Below are 14,909 nucleotides of genomic sequence, written 5' to 3'. Positions count from 1 at the left end.
AGTTCGCTCTCTCTGTCTCCCTAGCCAGCTCATCCTCATATCTCTTCCTCTTCTTCTTTCAGCTGCTCCCATTAGGTGTTGCCACAGCGGATCATCTTCTTCCATATCTTCCTGTCCTCTCCATCTTGTTCTGTCACACCCATCACCTGCATGTCCTCTCTCACCACATCCTTAAACCTTCTCTTTGGGCTTCCTCTTTTCCTCTTCCCTAGCAGCTCTATCCTTAGCATCCTTCTCCCAATATACCCAGCATCTCTCCTCTGCACATGTCCAAACCAACACAATCTCATCTCTCTGACTTTGTCTCCCAACCGTCCAACTTGAGCTGACCCTCTAATGTCCTCATTTCTAATCCTATCCATCCTCGTCACACCTGATGAAAATCTTAACATCTTTAACTCTGCTACCTCCAGCTCTGTCTCCTGCTTTCTGGTCAGTGCCACCGTCTCCAACCCATATCCTCACATCTCTGAGGCTCATAAATAGCTTTCATCCTGGAGGGGGAAGTAGTACTCATTCTACTAAAAACCTATCCCACCTTCCATTGACTCATAGACTCATCCTGTCCCTTCCAAGCCTTCAACCTGGGGAAGGGCTCATAAGAGCTGAAGTTTCTAATGATGGATCCAAAAATACTTAATGGGACATTCAAACTCTTTGGTATATTTTGTAGCTATTGCAATGAGTTTGTTTCACAAATCAACAAAGTGCTCCTTTGTCTGTGGTTAATTATCGACAGAAAATGGTTTATCTTGACTTTGGAAATGTATTGTTACAGCATAAGAGTACACACAAAACTTACTGAATGGATAAGCATGTGTACAAATGGTTTATCAGGCAGAAAAATAAGATAACGTCACAGAGAGAATATCAAAGCAAACTCTATGTTCAAGCAAGGCTCTGCTACTGTATACCATGTCAGAAGTGGCAAATTGCATTCAAATAGCAGCTCTGCAACCTCCCATCCCCACCCAGCCACGCCAACAACTTTCACATTTTGAGCCAACATTTAACATAATCTCCTCAACATTAAGCAAACGTCAAAGAAACACAGCTGCTCTTATCACTTCTGAAAACAATGCCTCCTGAATCTGTTTGCATTAAGAATGTATACCTACTTGTCGGAAAACTGTTTCTTTCTTTTTAATATCCATTTCAAAATTATCCTGTAAAGACATTAGAACATTTATAACACTGCTACTGCTATATCTTTTTGTATCTCGGAGACAAACAATTGCACCCAGTACTTAACGGATTAAGGATGTATACCAAGGTTCCACTGTAATAATAATCATAATCATAATAGCCTTCTACATCGTTCCTGTGCACTGTCTGAATGTAGATGTTCTAAATCTCTGTCAACAGGATATTTTTATTTGCTTGCCTTTCAAATTAATTTGGTTTTGAGCAGACTGCACATGGACTCCTATTTGCAAACCTGAAGAATTTGAGGATTTAAATTTTGAAATTAATGATACAATTTGTCTTCTATGACTGTGAAGAAAATCATTAAAACTTACACATAACTGTTTTGTAAATGGATAATTTAGAATTACATAATTGAATGTTTACCAAGCTACGTTTGGGCAAAATTCCAAAAGCAATAGATGCTGCCTCTTCCATGTTCAAAATATGTCTGTACTAAAGTCTCCCTGAGGAGCAATACTTTCTCACAAAGAAAATCAGGAGAAGACATGTTAATTCAGTTTATTCCAAAGTCTCATTGCAACGGAAAAATTTAACATACTAAATGCTAATTATAAATAAAATATTGTGTGACAGATTGCTGGGCTGTCAAGTAGGTCCCTAGGATGGAGGGGACACATGGAAAAGGCAACACAGGAGATATGGCTTGATAAAACATATCTAGGAATACACTCTGGCGGCAGGAGAGCTTCTCTAACCACCTGTTTGGGTAAACGAGCAATTAGGGGCAGTATATGCTGCAAGAAAGGGTGGTAGGGTGCTAGGCAGGGTCAACAGTACAAGTAAGAGTGAGGGTTGTGGCCTGCACAGAGGAATGTAATATTCCTCTGGGAAGCTAGAGGGCAGAAGACCAAATAATTGTCAAAAATACCTGGCAATCTGACTATTGAAATGCTATGGGGATAACTAAAGGCCCAGAAGAATGTACCTTAACCACCAAGTGGTAACTCAGAATGCCCATGTGGTATGGTGACAGTCTGATGGACTGTTAGAGGGAACAGATGAGGTAGGAGGGCGATCAGAGGAGTTCTGGGAGATGGACTTATGAAGGGCATCCCTGACCACTGATCTGGTTCAAGAGATTGCCATGGAAGGAATCACAGGCTGGGGTATCAATGACAACTTAGCATTATCTGCCCTTTCTGCATTGATTTTAGAACTCTTTACATTTATATACAAAGTACTGTGCAAACGTCCTAGGCATTTAAAATAGTAGACAAAAATATTTGTGGTAGACTCTGATTTTTATATCTTCTTGATTAGTAAATCAATAGAAAAGAGCATATTTTAAAATCCCAAACATTCCTTTTGCAAAAAGAAAAGCAATAAAATAAGATGCAGTGTTTGAATATCCTTAAATAAAGAAACTAACATAATAATAATAGAGCACTTTTCAGGTAAAAAACATGAGAGCTTACGGTCAGTAACATACCGCGGAGGGTGCACCAAAATGAACTGAAACATGAATAGCCATAGATAGAATAAAACTGGGCGAGGGACTACCACGCATAACCTCCTCAGCGTTATGTTTACCTCCAGAAAAGCACTGAGCCTTTTCAATTAAAAAAATGTTATTACGCTAACAGAAGTATGAAAATACCAAAACATCATTAACCTTCACAGCAAGTCTAACTGCAATTACTTAGAATTCCGAGGCCGAGTCACGCTCTGGGTTAACGCCGAGGAGATTAAAAGTGGGGTTGTGGTAGATGTGGCCATTTTGCCTGCAACACGTGCACCACGGCAAGAGTGAGCACAGCAGCAAGAAACAGGGAGTCATCCTGCATCATCAAGATCAGACAGGTGCTGTCCAAGCACTTCTGCAGAGGACCAGAAACGTGGTGGTCTACCAAAGAAATGGAGTGTAGAAGATAACAGATTCATCAAGCTTACCTCCCAATGAAACTGGCAGATGTCCAGCAGATCTATCAGCACAAAACAGGTAGAAACCACTTGGAATGCTGGTACACCAACTCTTTAGTCTGGAGATGTCTTATCAGAAGTGGTCTTCTTGGAAGAGTTGCAGCCAGAAAGCCATTTCTCCAAGCTGAAAATAAAGCCAAGCGAATGACCTATACATGAAAACACAGGGACTGGGGTGAAGAAAAATGGCAGCAGCTGCTGAATTTTTGATTCTAACAGAAGCTAACTTTTCTGCCAAAGGGCTCACTTGGAAGAACATCTGCAGGCAACAGTGAAGCACGGGGCTAAATTTCTATTTGTGATTTGACCAAAACTGAACAACTGACCATGTGAGGACATTTAGAAGCTGCATGACACTGGACCAAAGAGAACTGGCAAAGGGTGGTCACACCAGATATTAATTTCATTGACATTTTTTCTGTTTACTGTACTTTCTAGGAAGTTTATTGATTAATAAAAAGTATTTATTGTATTACTGTTGAAAGTATCCTCTCTGTACTGCATTATTTCAAAGTGACTAAGACTTGCACAGTATTGTGTGTGGATACATTGCTGCACACGCAAGCATCAGGAGTATCTCATGGATGTGGGCTCAGCTATGGGGAAGGTTTTTGATGTGACACTGTCACTAATGTCATTTCTATTTACTTTAGAGTGGAGGAGAACTTTCTGGAAGTTCTTTTTTGCCCAGAGGGGACTGGGCGGTCTCATGGTCCGGAATCCCTGCAGATTTTATTTTTTTTTCTCCAGCCATCTGGAGTTTTTTTTTTTTGTTTTTTCTGTCCACCTTGGCCATCGGACTTTACTTATTCTATGTTAATTAATGTATTATTTATTTATTAATTATTTTTTACTAAATTAAATTAAATTATTTTATTTTTTACTGTGTATTCTATTTTTCTATTCTTCATTTTGTAAAGCACTTTGAGCTACATTTTTTTTTTTGTATGAAAATGTGCTATATAAATATATGTTGTTGTTGTTGTTGTTGGAAGACAACTAACATCACTGGTCCTGTCCCTTCTGCATTCTGCAGCTATTTAACAGTCTCCACACAGGAAGTACTTATTCATTTTGGACACGACCCCCAAAAAAGGCAGCATTGACACCCTCAGGAAGTTATCACCAGGCTGCTAGCTGAAGGACCTGACGCACATCGCAACAAATCTTGCCAGGGGACAAAGGCGGGGTACTAACCTCTCTCTCTCTTTTTTCATAGAAAGAACGAAGCACCGCTGCCATGATTCCTCCTGCAGAAACAAAATATCATCACTTCCGGGTTCCTTTCTTCTCTCTGGTCCCCTGTTGATGACGTCCAAAACCCATCCACCACCATGCCTTCCCAGCATTCCACGTTCCTAATTTCTGGTCCGGCTCATTTTTATGTCCGTGCAACCCTCCCTGTCTTTTCTAACACATTTCTCTGTTTTTTGTTCTGAGATTTGGAAGACCTTTGCTTTCATTTGCAGTATACGGGGCCCAAAAACCCCAAACCTTTATGACTGTTTCTGAGTCTTATTACAATATATATATAGGGCGACACGGTGGCACAGTGGTAGCACTGCTGCCTCACAGTAAGGAGACCTGAGTTTGCTTCCCGGGTCCTCCCAGCGTGGAGTTTAGATGTTCTCCCTATATCTGCGTGGATTTCCTCCCACAGTCCAAAGACATGCAGGCTAGGTGCACTGGGTTCCTAAATTGTCCCTAGTGTGTGCATGGTGTGTGTGTGTGTGTGCCCTGCAGTGGGCTAGCGCCCCGCCCAGTATTTGTTTCTGCCTTGTGTCCTGTGCTGGACTGGGATTGGCTTCAGCAGACCCCCCGTGACCCTGTTTCAGGATATAGCAGGTTGGATAATGGATGGATGGATATTGTGATAGATAGCCGGCAGTTCAATCCGCCTGGGATGTCCCAGAACTAAAAGAGTGGAGAAGGGCAGCATTTCCAGGACACTGCCTCCCCCTGGACGCTAGGTGGCAGCTCCCCTGGACGGTAAATTTACCCCGGTTCCCTCAGGGCATCATGGGACATGGACTCCATTTTCTCAACCCTGTTGGGTGCCATGGGTGCTGCCAGGGGGAGCTCATAAAGGACCTGGGGGCTCCTACTTTTCTTATAACCCAGAAGTACTTCAGAGTCACGAGGACGGAAGCCCACAGTACTTCCGGGCTACTTGAAGATGGATGATGTGGCGGAAGAGGATAAGGAACACTTCCGGGTTAAGGACTAGTTAAAGGACTGATGCAAGTTGGGAGGTTGGGTGATGAAGCTGCTGGGAGTGGAGGATTATTGAATAGTGATTATTGATTTATTGTTAATTGTGGCATGTGTGTGGTGCTTTGTGCACTATACAGTATTTAAGAAAATATTAAATATTATACTTGGTGCTTTTTACAAGTGTGTCTTGGACATCTGTCTGGTGGGTTTCACAGGGAAACAGCGCCTCTAGCGTCCACAATATACTGTATATCTATCTATATATATATATATATATATATATATATATATATATATATATATATATATATATATATTGTCACAAGAATGAGACATACTCAGATAAAGGTTTGGGGCAGCCACCCGTATAATCTGGTATCCTGGATGCAAAATCGTTTTATAGAAATACAGAGCACTGAAGTGCATACAACCGAGTCCAAAACAAGACTGAGGGAAAAGGGAAAAAGGCCAGGCTTTTAAAGGGGAAGACAGGAAGTGAGGTCATAAGGATCGGGCACGTGTTCATCACTCATTAGATCAAGCCCAGACGTGAGATCAGAGGGGCCGGAGCTGGTAAGGTCTGTTTCCATTGGTTCGGTCCCAGAAGTGATGTCAGGAGAGCCAGGTGGAATCTCCCAGGAATGGTCTACAGGGAAGGGAGAAAAAGAGTCAGTGCACTCTGCCACATCCCGGCATGCCTCAGAACTGCCTTCACTCAAGCCCTTTAGCTGAATGAAGTTGAATGCAGATTATAAAAAGCGGAGCTTTCTTTTCATGGCAGCACCACCGCGATGCATGAACATCTGAAACGCAAGCATCCTGGAGCTGTGATGCCGCCGTCTCTTGACAGTTTCTGCTGGCGCTGTTAGTTAGTTAATTAGGGTCAGATCAGGAGGGGAGGGAGAGCGTGAACGAGACTGAGAAAATAAAAGTGAAAAAAGCTAACTTTTACAAGTAAAAAATTTACACCCAATCTGTTTGTTTTCAATTAATATTGCATTAATGCGATGATGTTTTCTAATTGGTACTATTCAGGTCATACAATGATTTCTTCAAAATGTCACATATATTTGTCTCTTTCTTTTTTTTTCCCCTGGTGCTGTGCGCTGACACCAGAAGGTGTGAGCTTATTCAGTGCTAGCAGGAGCACGCAGGTGACCGGTTGCTTGTGCTATAACAAGCTTGACCTGGCGGCGATCAAAGCACATGTACTGTGCCAGGCATGTACGGGGTCCACTGAGAAAAGGAGAGCCTTCATGGCTGATTGTTTCCTCTGCATGTCCTGGAGTCCTGTGCAAACTGGGCAAGATAGGGGGAGAAAAAAAAAACGTGGTCACCGATTACAACCACAAGGTGGTACGCGAATGAATATGAATAATGTTGCATCCGTGTCACAATGTTTTCCGAAATGTACTCTAAGGTCATAAAATGAATAATTCCAAATATAGATGTGCAAACCGGGTTTTCTGATGAAAAAAAAATAACGTTTTAAACAGTATCGTTTACATACAACAGATTTTGGCGAATCATTGACATGTAATTATTTATATCTATTTATACACTAAATATCCCATGGTCTTAGAGTTGGTGGGTGGGGCTATGTGAGTTGGCGGGCGGGGCTCTCTGTCTTGCGTGTGGTGTAAAGTCAACGTGGCTCAGAGGTGCATGTGGACTTTTGCACAGACGAAAGCGACTGAGGCTGTGTTTGGTGAGTTGTTGCGTGCCTCGAGAGCGACACTGGACTCGGGAGGATGGTTACAGTTGGCATGCGTGGCTCTGTCGTGCGTGTCCCATGACGCAGTAGGAGGGTTAGAGTTGGCGGGCGGGGCTCTGTCTTGCTTGCGCAACCGGAGGACTCTTGATTATAAGTCAGCAATTCTTACCGCTGCATCATGGAAGCTATTGTATCGTCCTTGAACCTTTTGTGAAAGTGTTTATTTGATGTTTGCACTTCAGGCTACATTTTGTCATTTATTACTAAAATATGAAAAACATTTCAGTTTTAACAATGTATTTTTTGGTTAAGTTAAATGCACTTTTCTATTTAAAGACTAAGTGCACTTTAGTTTGTATTGTTTAATGTATTTCTTTTTTATTGTGATGGTCACACTAATATAAAACATCTGATTACACAGGTTTACAAAAAAAAATTTTTTCCAGGTGCCAAGGTTTTTTGAATGGATTTAGGGTATTTTGAGGGTGCTGAATTCAAAAATCCCATTACCTTTGCTGAATTGGTTCTAGTTTTTGAGATAATGGACATCCCATGAAAATAATGCATTCCCCCAATGCGACTTGTGTGTGATAACAAATGCAATAGCTTTTGGTCTGTCTTTTGACTCTTTAATAGTGTCTTAGGAAATGAAATACCCCATATAATTATTTTGTATTTCAATTTGTAGGACTACAATGCTATAAAAGCGACTTTCAGAAGCCAGAATTTAACTGTGAATTTGCAGAGGAATGAATTTGGCTACAGTATAAATTTGTCAACCCAGTCTTGGTTTATACCCAAAATGTTGTGTCTTGATAAGTATATGTAAATGCATGTAAAAATTATGACTTCATCAAGAAGAGCCTGGATCAACAATCCTGATGTATTCTGCTACATCTGTGGAGAGTACATGGTTGAAAAACAAAGAAGAAATATCACAGACTTTGTGCATCGAGTATACCTGGCTTATTTTGGAGTACAGCTTGGAGACCAGGATAAGTCTTGGGCTCCGCATATGGTCTACAAAACATGTGGGGAGCACCAACGACAGTGGACAAAAGGTGAAAGAAAACAGTTTAAACTTTGGTGTGTCAATGGTATGGAGAGAACTGAAAAACCACCATGAGGATTGTTATTTTTGTGTTGTAAAGATTAAAGACTTTAATCGTTACAAGGAAGCTCGGTGGATTATCCTGATTTGGAATCAGCAAGACGACCTATTCCATTTGGTAATGATGTTCCCATACCAGTGTTTACCAGACTACCAAACCAGCCACTGACAGACTCCACAGAGAGGCAGGGATTGGAGTGTATGGCAGGTAGTAGCAGTGGAAGTGAATTTGAGGGAAGCTCTTCGACGCCTCAACCATTAAGTCGAAAAGAACTCAATGACCTGATTCGAGACTTACATCTGTCCAAGCAAGCATCTGAACTTTTAGCGTCCGAGACTTAATGAACGAAATCTTATAAAGGTGGAAGTTAAAAATTACAGCCTATCAGACAAGAGAAGAGAGGCTTCTCCCATATTTCAACCAAGAGGAAGAACTTGTATACTGCAATGATATCCCAGGAATTGTACTTCAAATGGGACTAACAGAATATCGACCAGAAGACTGGCGGCTTTTTATAGACATCTCCATTAGAAGCTTGAAATGTGTTCTTTTGCACAATGGTAACCTTTATGCATCTATTCCCATTGCTCACTCAACAAAACTTAAAGTAGAATATGAAAATGTAAAAATCGTATTACAGAAAATCCATTATCATGAACATCAGTAGTCGATTTTTGTTGATCTGAAGATGGTGAACCTCTTGCTTGGACAGCAATCTGGATACACAAAATACCCATGCTTCATGTGTCTCTGGGATAGCAGGGCAAAGCAAGATCATTGGACAAAAGTGTCATGTCCTACAAGGGAAGAAATGATTGTTGACGCTGCAAATATCATCAACAAAATAACAAAATCATTCTCCCACCGCTTCATATTAAGCTAGGATTGATGAAGCAGTTTGTTAGGGCTTTGGACAAAATGGGTAATTGCTTCAAGTACATTTGCAGATCATTCCCTGGACTGAGCATGGAAAAACTAAAAGCTGGAATCTTTGATGGTTCTCAGATTCATAAACTCATGAACGATTCCAATTTTACCAAATGCATGAATGACACTGAGGCTTCGGCCTGGAAGAGTTTTGTCTCTATTGTGAAGAACTACTTGAGTAATCACAGAGTAGACAATTATAAAGAACTAGTGCAAGATATGCTTCCTAACTTCAGAGATTTAAGAGCTAATATGAGCATAAAGATTCACATATCTCCATGGCCATTTAAACAGATTTCCAGATAACCTTGGAGACTTCAGCAAGGAACAAGGCGGGAGGTTTCACCAGGATATGAAGATGATGGAGGAGAGATATCAAGGCAGATGGGGCATACACATGATGGCAGACTACGAGTCTCCAACGTGATTGTCCTGATGACACACATAAAAGGAAATCGCATAAACAGCGTTTTTTGAAGCATTGACATTAATAACAATTAATAACTAATTAATATTGTATTAATTAATCAAATCATACATACATTTTTTCCTGTCACTGTTAGATATTTTTTATTTCTTTTTTGTATGATGTTAGACTGTTTACTTACTAGTTGTCTCCCACTGATATTGCTTCTGAAACTAGTAGCAGATCTGATCATCAGTGACAGGACAGTGAAGGACAGGTTTACATGCTAGTCTTATAGTACGGCAGCCCGTCACAAGCCCTCTGCTCACACCTCCTAAATCAGATGACTGTACAGAAGGACCACACAAGACCTCACACAGTTATTGTGATCACAACTCTCGTGAGGAATGACTGCTGGTGTGTAGTTTGTGTCCATGACCTGCCTGCTCTCTTGGATAGGACAACAATGGGACAACTTCTCACACCTGCAGAAATTTAAGACTCAAGCAATGGTGGCTGTAAGAGGTGGTCACACAATATTTAGAAGGACCATAAACACAACTGTTGCTAATATTCCTGTTGTTTAATTTTCTTAGTATCATTTGACTATTGTTATCTTAGAAATGAACGTTAACATTTTAGCCCAACAATGACTACTGCATTTCCTTTTTTTTTATGTATTTGTGACTGCAATTAGTAATTTTTAAATCAACAGGTCATGAAGAAGCCAGATAAGCTAAATAACAATTTTATGATGCTAATTGTTTTGATCTGGATCATATTTTATCAGTGTGCATAATGCTTAAGTCAATTATCCTAATAAATAGGTTTAATGGTATAATTTAGCATATGTAAGAGGCGCTGACTGATAAAGCACGGCAGCACTTGACCTTCTCGCGGCTGTCGCTGCTCTGTGAATAACTCGCTTACAATTGATTCTTTCTCCTTTTTTTGCCAGTGTGCTTTACACAATGATAATGGCAGACATGCTATTAATATGTATAGTTAAAGATGGAAATCATCTCTTCAGAATTGTCTGCAAATTTCTATTTGATGTTTGTTTGCTGTTTTAAAGGCCTTTGAAAAACAAAACAAGCAAAAATTCTGAAAGTGCAAAAAATTCAGAAGTTACTGGGAATTTTTTATATTGATAATGAAATAGTGCAGCTATCTTTTAATTTGCTTTCTCCAGGACAGTTTCCATTTTTGCAATATTAGGTTTGGAATATTAATTTTGTTATATGAACTTTAAGTATAGATTTTGACATTGGTTCATTTACCATTTTCTTTGTTTTCGTTAATGTAATTGTGTTTTCCTCTGTTTTTTCTTAACTTATTGAATTATTTTCTTAGTCTTTGTTTTCTATGTCTTGATTGGGCCATCCATCCATTATCAAACCCGCTATATCTTAACTACAGGGTCATGGGGGTCTGCTGGAGCCGATCCCAGCCAACACAGGGCACAAACCCCAGGCAGGGCACACACACATACACACCAAGCACACACTAGGAACAAGTTAAGAGTCGCCAATGCACCTAACTGGCATGTCTTTGGACTGTGGGAGGAAACACACACAGACACGGGGAGAACATGCAAACTCCACGCAGGGAGGACCCGGGAAGCGAACCCCAGTCTCCTTACCCACTGTGCCACCGTGCTGCCCGTCTTGACCGGTATTTAATTATTTGAAGAATTGGGTTGTTTTGATTCGATTTGTTTACAAACTAGTTAAAATTCATTTTTGGTGGCTTTTGTTCTGACTAAAAAAGGCAATCAGACAAATAATGAATGAGGACAAAAATGCGGAGTTAAGAGCAAAGAAAAGAGAAAACTGCAAGTCAAAAAGAGATTCGTCAAAACCAAATCACAAATCAGAAATGAAAGTCAAGCAGCATCCAAATTCAAGAGCCAGTAATCAAAAAATATGCTGCTCAAAAAAATGAAGGGAATAGTTAAATCACACATCAGTTCTTGATGAATGAAATATTCAAATGAAAACAGCATCAGTGAGGTTCTCAGATGGATTCAGGTCTGGAGAACGTACGGGACAGTTAATGGCATCAATGCCTTCATCATCCAGGAACTGCCTGCACACTTTAGCCACATGGTCCTGTACCAGGATGAACTCAGGGCCCAGTGCACCACCATAAGGTCTGGAAATGGCTCTGAGGATTTCATCCCTGCACCTAACAGCAGCCAGGGTAACATTTCCTAGCACGTGGAAGTCTGTGTGATCCTCCAAGGTATGCCTCCCCAGACCATCACTGACCCATCCTCAAAGCGGTCATGCTGGATGATGTTGCAGGCTGTGTAAAGTTCAGTATGGCGTTTTCAGCCTCTTTCACATCTGTCACATGTGCTCAGTGAACAGAACAGTGCGGCAATTGTGTATTCTCTCGTAAATGCCAATGAAGCTGCATAGTGATGGGCTATGAGCACAGCTCCCACCAGAGGATATTGGGCCCTCATGCCACCCTCATGGATTCTGTTTCTGACAGTCTGGTCACAAACATGCACATCAGTGCTTCTCCTATTCCTCCTTGCACAAAGAAGCAGATACCGGTCGTGCTTCTGGGTTGATGCCCTTCTAAAACTCTGTCTGGCTCTCCTTGTGCAATGGACCGTCTCCTGATAGCTCCTTCATGCTCTCGAGACTGTGCTGGGTGACACAGCAAACCTTCTTGCAACAGCTACCTGAATTTGCTGCAGGTACCGCATCATGCTACCAACAGTGACAAGGACTAAAGCAGAATCAGTCAGGATAGATAAGGAGAGAGCAAAGGTCTGTGGCCACCACCTGCAAAACTATTCCTTATGGTGTCTTGCTGTTGCCCCTCCAGGGCACTTGTTGTCACTTTCATTTGCACCAAAGCATGTGAAGTTGATTCAGAATCGCTTATGCTTCTTAACCGAACAGAGTGGCATCCCTGAAGCTTAATTGAGTTGGTGTCAGACTGTGATGATTACGTATTCTCTTAATTATCTGAGCAGTACAGTAAGAATAACAAGTAGTTAAGTTAATCTAATCTCGCATACGTTAGGACTGCTCGGGTGTCCTTCAAACAGCTACGTCAGCTGTCAGCTGATGTCAGTGGTGTGCGGTCCCAGTGTATCATGGGATACATCATTATGGGCAACACAAATCCCCCAAAACTACGGAGGCATTGTCAAAACAAAAATGATGTCAAAAAAGAAATGAATTTCCATTTCACTTTAAATCAAAGTGCCGATCACAAAACTAGTGAAAGAAATGAAGTCTCTGGATACAAAACCACCAGAAACAACACCAAGAATATCTTTACAGTCCACGAGAAAACTTAAAAACTGCAAATCATAACTGCTTTGTTAACTAAAGTAGGGTTACAGATTTGACCTTCCTTCTGAGTCTAACCACAACAGAAATGAATTATTTCTGGTTTATCAGTGGTGTGAGGGGCACATTAACCCCCCAGATATCTAAGGTGAATGGAGCTCTGTCATGGCTGAGACCCCAAACAAGGATGTAAGGGTTGGTTGTCCTTGCACTTGTGGTTGTGCCATTTAGCCACCTCTATGCGTGAGTTTTTGTCTTATTTGATGTTTTTATACGTTGCGTTGTCATGTCCCCATTCACGTTATCACAAGGACATCAATTATTGTCATCACCGGTACCTCCAGTGTCAATATGGCAGGTTCCATTTCCCTCAAAGGACATTCCAAATAACCTAAAATCTTAGTGACAGTTAATTTCATTTCCAAGTAGGTCCTAGTGTTTGCTTTCTTATTGGTTCTGACTTTATTTTTGTTTTTTGACCTTCATCTTTGTCAATGGTTTTGTTTGCTCTGCTCAATCTATCTGGCTTGGACCTTTTGACTATCCCAGTCATGTCATTTGGCTCCCGTTTTGTCTCCTGGTCATTCTGCTTACTCATAAGAATCCCTGGGCACATTAGCTGTCCATATCAGTGGGAATTAATACTCCACATGCTGTGTTATTTCAAGAAAGCCTTTCTGTTGCTCATGCGTTTGTTAAAAAAATCATTTTCTACTAAGTATCCTTGGTTTCGTCTTGTGTAATCCCTTTGGATTCTGATTTTTCCCTCATGATTTGGCTTTCTTTAGTTCCTTGAAGTTCCTTCATGATTTTTGACCCTTCTTCGCATGCCTTTTTGAGAACATATCTTCTCCCATCTCCTTGCTAAATTCTCTTTCCAGTATTTCCAGCATAACACTGTCATGTTGAACATGTTACTAACATGGTGGTTACAGCTTGGGTAGCAATAGTGTCAAGGGCCACTCCTCAGGTTGGTTGAGTGCCCATTTACAATCAAAGTGAATTGATTTTGCACAAGTCACTGTTTTATCCTGTAAAGTTGTTTGGGGACACCACTCCTGTTTTCAGATTCTTTTTTAGGTGGACTCAGAGCATAATGTCTAATCTCTGCTACATTTGTCTGATATACAACACACAGAGGCAATGCGCTTGCACCCAGGACTGCGGTCCACTACCATCTGTCAGCAGTTCCTTCAGACTTCACCGAATCAGGACTGTTACCTTAGCTTTGAATCGGGAGAATCTTCTCACACCCTGATTGATCTGGCTGAGAAAGGACCTTGGTTTCCAGTTCCCAGCAGTAGGAAAGAGAAAATGTGCCAGCAGTAATGCAGACTTAGAAAGTTTTCATCTTTAAAAATGTTTCAAATAGTTAGTACCAGGAACAAAAGCAAAAAGATTGTGGCAATTCCTTACACAACTCAAGAACATCCTGTGGTTCTGTAAGCAAAGAGCAAAGCCTGTCATGTTGAAGTTTTGGCCGTGGCTCAAAGCATTTTTGGTTTGATTTCCTTCCACCTGCTCTCTTTGATCAGCTCCTTTGTCTGAACTCATATGCTATGCTTGTTATGATAGCATCTCTTATTAAGATTTTCTTGACCTTTTCTTTGGTTTTTTTTTCTTAGCTTTTACTCACCTTGTTTAGGTTTCTGATCAGTTTCTTGTTTTGATGTCTCTTTGGCATTGTTAACTTAGTATTAATCCATTTTATTGGCATATTTGTTTTCTTAAAGACGCTTTGTTTATATGTGTTCTAGGAAATGACTTGGAATCACATGGCATGTGACATCATCAAGTTATCAGGATAAAAGGTCACCACGAATGCCATCCTTATCTGAGATTGCGAATAACTCCTAACATCTCATTTTTTCTGTAGTTAACAAATATATAGCACGTCTTCTTGAATTTGATTTTTGATTTGTGTCTAGGGTTTTCTGAAAGATAGTTTTGATTTTATCCAAAGTTCATGAAATGAAAAATCCTGTTTCCAAAATGAGCTTGAACGGCGTACTTAGAAAAAGATTATGAAACCACACATGCATTACAGTAGCAGTTCTGTATCTATACTAATAAAAGGCAAAGCCCTCACTCAC

This window comes from Polypterus senegalus, chromosome 5 (assembly GCF_016835505.1).
Source record: "Polypterus senegalus isolate Bchr_013 chromosome 5, ASM1683550v1, whole genome shotgun sequence".
Taxonomy (NCBI): domain Eukaryota; kingdom Metazoa; phylum Chordata; class Cladistia; order Polypteriformes; family Polypteridae; genus Polypterus; species Polypterus senegalus.
Note: the sequence above shows the minus strand (reverse complement) of the source record.